The sequence below is a fragment of the Elephantulus edwardii genome, unplaced genomic scaffold, assembly GCF_000299155.1.
Source record: "Elephantulus edwardii isolate Elephantulus edwardi_28Jun2011 unplaced genomic scaffold, EleEdw1.0 scaffold00044, whole genome shotgun sequence".
Lineage (NCBI taxonomy): Eukaryota > Metazoa > Chordata > Mammalia > Macroscelidea > Macroscelididae > Elephantulus > Elephantulus edwardii.
This window is the reverse complement of record NW_006399794.1, coordinates 17,971,551-17,980,113: the sequence shown is the minus strand read 5'-3', so window position 1 is coordinate 17,980,113 and position 8,563 is coordinate 17,971,551. Positions and strand designations below refer to the sequence as shown.

The following is an 8,563-nucleotide window of genomic DNA, read 5'->3' as shown; positions in this document are numbered from 1 at the left end:
ATAATCTGTTCTGCATACAGGCTGAAAAGGAATGGAGATAGGACACATCCCTGGCATACACCTTTCCCAATTTTGAACCATGCAGTGAATGTTTCCCTGCTCTATTCTGACGACTGCCTCTTGGTCCAAGTATACATTTCGCATTAGCATGATCAAGTGTTCTGGGATTCCCATTCTTCTCAGAGTCAGCCACAGTTTGTTATGATCCACACAGTCAAGCACCTTTGCATAATCAGTGAAACACAAATGGACATTCTTCTGGTATTCCCTGCTTTCAGCTGAGATCCATCTAACATCAGCTACAATATCCCTAGTACCACGACCCTTCTAAACCCAACCTGGACTTCCGGCAGTTCTCTGCTGATGTGCCGTTCTAGTCGTTTTTGGATAATCTTCAGTAGAATCTTGCTTGCATGTGAAGTCAATGATCTTATTCTATAGTTTCCACACACTGTTGGGTCACCCTTCTTTGGAATGGGAACAACTATAGATCTCTTCCAGTCAGTTGACCAAGTGGTTGTTCTCCAGATATCTTGGCATAACTTGGTGAGCACATCCAGGGCAGCATCCATTAGCTGAAATACATCAATTGGTATACCATCTATTCCTGGGCCTTATTTTTTTTTGCTATTTCCTTCAAAGCAGCTTGAACTTCTTCCTTCATCACCATAGGTTCTTACTCATAGAAGTAGTTAAAATATCCATGTACTATCATGACTCTGTGGATCATGACAATTATGACTAAGTTTGAGAAGAATGGGAATACCAGAACACTTATTTGTGCTCACACAAAACCTACACCTGGACTAAGAAGCTATTGTGAAACAGAACAAGGGAAAATGCCATGGTTTAAAATCAAGACAGGTGTGTTTCAGGGCTGTATCCTTTCTTCATACCTATTCAATCTGTATGTTGAAAACCATTTAAGAAGACAAAATTTATGAAGAAGAACATGGCATTAAGATTGAAGGAAGATTTCAGCAACAATCTGTGTTATGCAGATGACACAAACTTGCTTGCTTTAAGTGAAGATTAAGTGAAGAGCACTTAAAGAACCTGCTGCAGAAAATCAGTCTTCAATATGGAATACATCTCAATATCAAGAAGACAAAAATCCAACAGATGACATCATGATGGCGAAAAATTGAAGTTGTCAATAATTTAATTTTATGTGGATACACAATTAATATCTAAGGTAACAGTGGTCAAGAGATCAAAAGATGGGTTGTGCTGGGGAAATCTGCTGTTATGAACCTCTCCAAAGTGCTAAGGAGCAATGATGTCACTTTAAAGACTAAGATGCACCTGATGCAAGCTGTCCTTTTAGTGACTCTAGGCATCCGAAAATTGGACAATGAATAAGGATGACAGAAGACAACTAGATGCCTTTGAGATGTGGTGTTTGGAGAACAGTACTGAATATCCCGTGGACTGTCAAAAGAACAAACAGGCCTTGCAGAAGTGCAATCAGGGTACTCCTTAGAGGCAAGGATGGTGAAAGTTTGTCTCACGTACTGTTACTATATTGTCAGGAAGGACCAGTCCTTGCAAAAAGACATCATTCTGGGGAAAGTGGAGGGTCAGAGAAAGCGAGGAGGAACCCCAATGGCATAGGCTCACACTGTGACTGTAACAATGGGCTCCAACATAGCACAGATCCTGAGGATGCTGCAATATAGGGCAAAGTTCAGATCTGTTGTTTATAGGGTTGGGACGGGTCATAATGGACTCACTTGCACCTATCAACAACAACAACAACATCTTAATGTGTTAAGTAAAAGACTAATGAGCGAGCTTGACTTGTATTTTTGAGCTGACGATATGGTATAGTTATATAGAATACAGAGGTCCGAGAAGCGGCTTGAGATCTCAGATTTTGGTGAAAAATGGCCCGAACCAAGCAGACTGCGCGGAAATCCACCGGGGGGAAAGCCCCCCGCAAACAGCTGGCCACCAAGGCGGCCCGGAAGAGAGCTCTGTCCACCAGCACCGGCGGGGTGAAGAAACCGCATCATTACAAGCCCGGGACCGTGGCGCTGCGGGAGATCCGCTGTTACCAGAAGTCCACGGAGCTGCTGATCCGGAAGCTGCCCTTCCAGAGTCTTGTGCGGGAGATCGCGCAGGCCTTCAGGGCGGACTTGAGGTTCCAGAGCGCGGCCATCGGCGCCCTGCAGGAGGCCAGCGAGGCGTACCTGGTGGGCCTGTTTGAGGACACCAACCTGTGTGCCATCCACGCCAAGAGAGTCACCATCATGCCCAAAGACATGCAGTTGGCTCGCCGGATACGGGGGGAGAGATCTTAAGTGAACGGCGGTTTTTATGGTGTTTTGTAGTAAATTCTGTAAAATACTTTGGTTTAATTTGTGACTTTTTTGGTAAGAAATTGTTTATAATATGTTGCATTTGTACTTAAGTCATTCCATCTTTCACTCAGGATGAATGGGAAAAGTGACTGTTGACAGACCTCAGTGATGTGGGCCCTGTCGCTCAGGAGTGACAGGTGCCGACCTGCAGAAGGGATGGGTGATACTTCCTGCTTCTCATGATGCATGTTTCTGTATGTTAATGACTTGTTGGGTAGCTATTAAGGTACTAGAGTTGATATCTGTGTACAGGGTCCTTTTGCAATAAAACTGGTTATGACTTGAAAAAAAAAAAAAGAATACAGGGAGCTCTGGTGGCTAGTGCTAAGAAGCTGCACTGCAATCTCAAAGGCACATGGTTCAAATCCACCAGCTGCTCTGTGTGAGAAGGATGGGCAGTCTCCTCCCATGTGATTTACTTCTGAAAACCCACTGGAGGGTCAGCTCTGACTTAATGGCATACAGAGAATATGGATGACAGACGTTTGGATGGCAGAATTTCAATGTTTACCATGTTGTTGTTCTGTTGTGCTGACAAGTCAGAACTAACTCATAGCTGACTCCCCAGTGGGTTTTCAGAGATTGTAGATGACACAGTCTCTGTGTGAACTTTGAGGAGATTGCTCATCTTTCTCCTGTGGAGCAGCTGGTGGATTCAAACTGCCTGCCTTTGGATTGGCAGTGTAACTCCTTACCACTAGGCCACCGGATGCTTGCAGAGGTGCTGTGTTCAGCAGCTACATTTCTGCCCCTAATCACATCTCCTGGCTCTGTGTGTTTACTGTAACAACTAAGAATTTACTCAGCTGCATTTCCCAGTCAAATGCACATCTCTTATTTTTATGGTTGTTCATTCTCCAAAATCCCTTCTTAAACTTAATCACCACATGTGTTTTGGAATTAGTCAAAGCCCGCCTCCCAGTATGGATGTACAAATGTTCACCTATTCAGTTTCTCTTTACCCCTAACAGGAAGGGAAAGGTCACATGAGCTAGGACAGGGCCACATAACCTAGACTGAACCAATCGTATGCATTGGAGACATGCATGGACTGGTTGTTGTTAGTGCTGGCAAATGAGTACAATTTAGAGCAACCCTATGAACAGCCAACCTGAACCTTGCCCTATCCTGAGCCATTCTCATCATCCCTTGTCAGGGCCTGGCTAACCTGCAAAGCAGATCAGCAATGCATTGTAAAAACAGCAGGACCACTCATCTTGGCTTGACCATCCCTTCTACAGTAAACAACTCCAGGAAGCAGTATGCTAATGAATAAGAGTGACCAAAGGTCTCAGACCTTAGGGAATGTTATTTACCAAAACTCTTTGTTTCTTAGAGCTCTCAATGAGATGTGCTGTAAAACATCTTTGTGTTGTGCTGAGGTCTTCAAGAGTTAATGTTTGATCTACCAGTCAACATCTCAGATAAGAGATAATGCGATTACCCCTGCAGGCATGTTCCTAAGACGTGTATATATACCCTTGCCAGAATATTAAACTTGCTATTTGTCATCAGCACTTAGCCTCTCCACATCTTCATTTCAACCTGGTGCCTCCTTTTGGCAGAATTCTTCCGACATATCGGGGCTGGATCCCCGATAATCCCTGACACACTTGAGCCCATTGCTGAAGTCACTGTATCCATCTGTCTTGTTGAGGGTCTTCCTCTCTTTCACTGAGCCTTTATCTTTCCAAGCATGATGTCCCTTTTCAGAGAAAAGCTTTGCTTATCTACACCGTCCAAATTATGAAAAGATGACGCTTTGCCATCCTTGCCTCCAAGGAGACTGCCTACACCTTCTCCAAGACCCATCTATTTGTTCTTTCGGCAGTCCATGTGATATTCAGTACTCTCCTCCAGCACCACGACTCAAAGGCATCAGTTCTTCTTCTGTCATCCTTACTCACTGTCCAGTTCTCTGATGCACAGTAGATGATTCAGAAGACCATGGCCTAAATCAGGCACACCTTAATCTTCAGACTGACATCTTCAACATTTTCAAGAGGTCCCTGGCTGCAAACTTGCCCAAATGTAATATATCTGATTTCTTGACTGCTGGTATCCAGGGTGTTGATTGTTAATCCAAGGAAGAACAAATCATTGATAGCTTCAATCCTTTTTCCATTTTGGGCCAGTAAAGAACCCGTTTTGTTGGCAGAAGTCATATCTAGTTTCCAGATATTATGGTATCATGTACCAATGAGTTGGAACTGACACATGGCTCATGCTCCAGCAGGTTTTCAGAGGCAGTTAAATCACACAGGAGGTGAATGCCCACCTTTCTCACATAAAGTGGCCAGTGGAACCTAATTGGGGACCTTTGGGTTGGCCGTGTAATGCTTTACCACTAAGTTGCCAGAGCTCCAGGGCAGCAGTGATGAGGCCTGGTGTCCATTGTTCAGCAGTAGAAGCTATTTTAACATCTTGCCAGTAAATCATTTTTATATTTAAATCAGCCAGAATTGGTTTGTGCTAATTGTAAATGAGACTCTAGAACTGTTTAGCTATTGATAAATACTAATGATTATAGAACAAAGAACTGAGAACTGGAATTTTGTCAAACTAACCTTAAAATTAAGCCCCTGCCATCCTGGGGAGCTACCAGTCTCTGAGCCTGCTTTTTCAGGGTATGGTTACCATCATCCTTCCCAGCCCTCCACTCCTCTCGGCTTTGGCCACTGGCTGCTGGGAATTCTCTCGAAGGGTCATGCTCTCTCCTTCCTCCCTGGCTTTGCAGCTGTTACATGTCCTTTCTCTGGAATGCAGTTATCATCCCTCCCTAATCTGCTGACATTGCTTCCTAATTGGTCTCCCCCTCTGCATTCCCTCAGGCGCAGGTCCAATCCATTCTTCACACAACAGAGTGATCATCTCAAAACACATGCCTGTTCACGTGATTGCTCTGCGTTAAAGCCTTCAGAGCTTCTTCACAGACCTTTGACAGAGGTCTGATTCCCTAGCACGATCCTCCAGGTTCAGTGTGGTCTGGTTCCTGTCTACATGTCCGCATGTCTATGTGAGGACTGTTTCCCTCTAGCTCATTGCTGTAGAGTTGGAAATGACTTATAGGTGACCCTTCCGTGGACTCTCGAGACTAAATTGCATAGTAGGCGATTGCACATCTTTCTTCTGAGGAGCCGCTGGTGAATTTGAATCACTGGAGAGGTGAGAGCTTTAAGTTAGCAGTATGACTGACTCCCTATGGAACTGGGACTGGATTGCTATACTGAAATGGGGAAAGGATGGCTCAAAGATGACACCCAGATTTGTGACTGAGCCAATATGGTGAAGCTCCCTGGTTTCTTAGCCTCTGACATCTCAAAGAGGTGTTTAAATCAACATCAAATCCTTTGCTGAACAGGAAGCTAAAAATCTGTCCAACCACTGTAAAAGAGCTCACCAAGGTGCTAAGGAGCAATGACATCAGTTTAAAGACTAAGGTGCACCTGATCAAAGCTGTGGTATTTTCAGTTACTTGCAATCCATCTGCCAGTTAGATAATGACTAAGGATGACATAAGAAGATTGATGCCTTTAAGTTGGTGCTGAAGAAGTGTATGCCTGAATATCCCATGGACTGCCAAAAGAATAAGCAAGTGTATCTTAGAGAAAGTGCAACCAAGGTGCTCCTAGAGACAAAGATAGTGGCATTTCATCTTACATACTTTTGATATGTTGTTAGGAGAGGCCAATCCTCAGGAAAGGTTATGGAGCTTAGAAGGGTGGAGGGTCAGAGAAAGAGAAGACCCTCAGTAAAATGGGTTAACCAGTAACTGTAACAATGGCTTTGATATTTCAGGGATGATAAGGATGGCACAGGTTAGGGCAAGGTTCAGATCTGTTGTTCTAAACATAAGGTCTCTATGAGTTGTAGCTGACTCAATGGCACCTAACAACAGCAACTCCCTCCTGCTTCAATTTGACAATCAATTACCCAATTAGGTAAGTAGATGCTTGGGGTTTGAGCTCAATCTCTACCTTTTATTTGCTGTATCATTGGCTTGGGCTCTTTCCCTCTTGCAGTGTCTGCTTTTTTCATTTATGGAGCAGAAATAGCACTTCTTCCTCTTTCCTGTAGGGATTACTATTAAGTGATACATTTCAGGCATATAATGGTACCTGGTGAGACGTAGTTGGAGATGATCATCTTTGAGCCTCTGTAAATATTTGCCTTTTAGATGAATATCACTCTGGTGTTCAGCTGGGGGTGTGGATTAGGAGTGGGCTGACAAAGTAGGGATGTTTTTGTCTCTCAAAACCATTACTTCCTTTGTGTTAGGAAGTAGCCTGCCTGGAGACTAGAACACGCAAATCCTGCCAGGCAGCTCTGAGTCATTTGGGTTTTCCAAAGTCCACTGACCATTCATCAGTAGGTGGTGTTAGCTTTGCCTCTTCATATATCGGAACCCCTTCTTTCCATCTTCGCTGCCACTGTTATTACGTGCAGTTGTGTCAGAACCGATGCATAGCTGTAAACCACCTGGGAAGAGATTGCCCATCTTTCTCTGATAGATTTCAACCTCCTGCATATAGGTTGGTAGTACAAATCCATATCCACCAGGCCATCGGAGTTGCTGCCACTACACCAATCTAAACCACCACACCCACTCTTTCTTGGCTACTATAGTAATGAGATGCCCTACATCTACTCTGGTCATACCCCAAACTGTCTCCAATCACGAGTCAGTGACCTTTAAAGCAGAAACCATATTACTGCTTTGGCCAAACCCTCCCCTGACTCCCAAGTCCCTCATCCCCATCCATAAGGCTTCCAATGACCTGACCTCTGCCAGTCTCTTGTCCCTTAAGCTGTCTTTGTTTGCCCAAATCCAGCCACATGGTCCTTGTTCCTGTGTAGAAAGACCAAGACCATGCTGCTGCTTCTACCCAGCAAGCTTTATACTGCTGGTTCTTTATCTATAACTCTCATGCCAAATGTCATCCAGAAGAGTTTTTCCTCTAAGCATACTTGCCATTCTATTTCATTACTGTTTTATTCTTAGCACTTAACGTATCTTAATTATGCTACTTATATTTATGTAGAGTTCTCCTCAACATTACTATTTTAACATTTGTATTAATTTTGCTTTTATAGACAGTAATGGAATATATTTTCTATGTTGCTGTTGTGATGTGCCATGCAGTCGTCCAGTTGCTTGCAACTCATAGCAACCCTATGTACAACAGCCTTGAAACCTGCTCTATCCTGTGCCAGTCTTATTGTCTCCAACACACTCACCCCATTACCCCAGTCACTGAGTCAATCCATCTCACCCAGGGTCTTCCTCTCCACCCTCCCAAGCATGACGTCCCTCTCCAAGGACTGGCTCCTCCTTGCAACATGTCCAAAGTATGTCAGATGGAGCTTCAGAATCCTTGCCTCTAAGGAGCAGCTTGGTTTCACCCTCTCCAGGGTGAACCTGTTTGTTCTCCTATCAGTCCATGGTATATTCAGTACTCTTCTCCAGCTCAAAGGCATCAATTCTCTTTCTATCATCCCTAGTCATTTTCCAGATTTCTGGCATATAGTAAGTAATTGTGAAGACTATGGCCTGAATCAGGTGCAGGAAAATACCCTTCATCATCCTCTTCCTCAGTCCAAGGTCTAAGATGAAAGCTCCATTTGTCTTGTTGATCACTAGTATTCTAGGTCCTAGAGCTATAATTGGCATGTATAATGTCATTAATAAAGTTATGCAATGAAGAATAAATTGACAAGCAAATTTTGGGTCTACATCTCAGCTCTCCTATGGAGAGGACATGAGGAAGATACAGGAGAGCACGCTGGCACCCACAGTGGTGCACACACATGCACAACAAAGATCAAGGTCCAGAGAGAGACTAACTAAGTAAATGACATAGCTTCTCTAAGTAACCATTTGCTCTTTAATAATAAAACAAGGAAGAGGAGATTTATTTCACAGAATTGTAAGCCCCAAATAAGGCCAAGCTCATCATACACCCCTCATAAGGTTTATGGCCTAGTAGGGATGTACTTGACACCTTGACTGTTGACTGCACAGTCTCCTCAGTGTCTCTGGAACGTTAAAGCCAAGCTTCCCAAATGGACTGAGAAGAGCTGCTTGGGGATAGGGTTAGAGAGAGGTACCTGAAACCATCTGATGCATCTTCTTAGACTGCTTTACTTGAAAGTAATGAAAAACGTGTTTTCCATAGAAAAATGAACATAAATATTTATTG

General features: G+C 43.7%; 1 pseudogene; it reads left to right on the top strand.

Moving 5' to 3' along the window:
- The first annotated feature begins 1,886 nt into the window (after positions 1 to 1,886).
- On the top strand, positions 1,887 to 3,964 carry LOC102846220 (annotated as a pseudogene).
- The last annotated feature ends 4,599 nt before the right edge of the window (positions 3,965 to 8,563 follow it).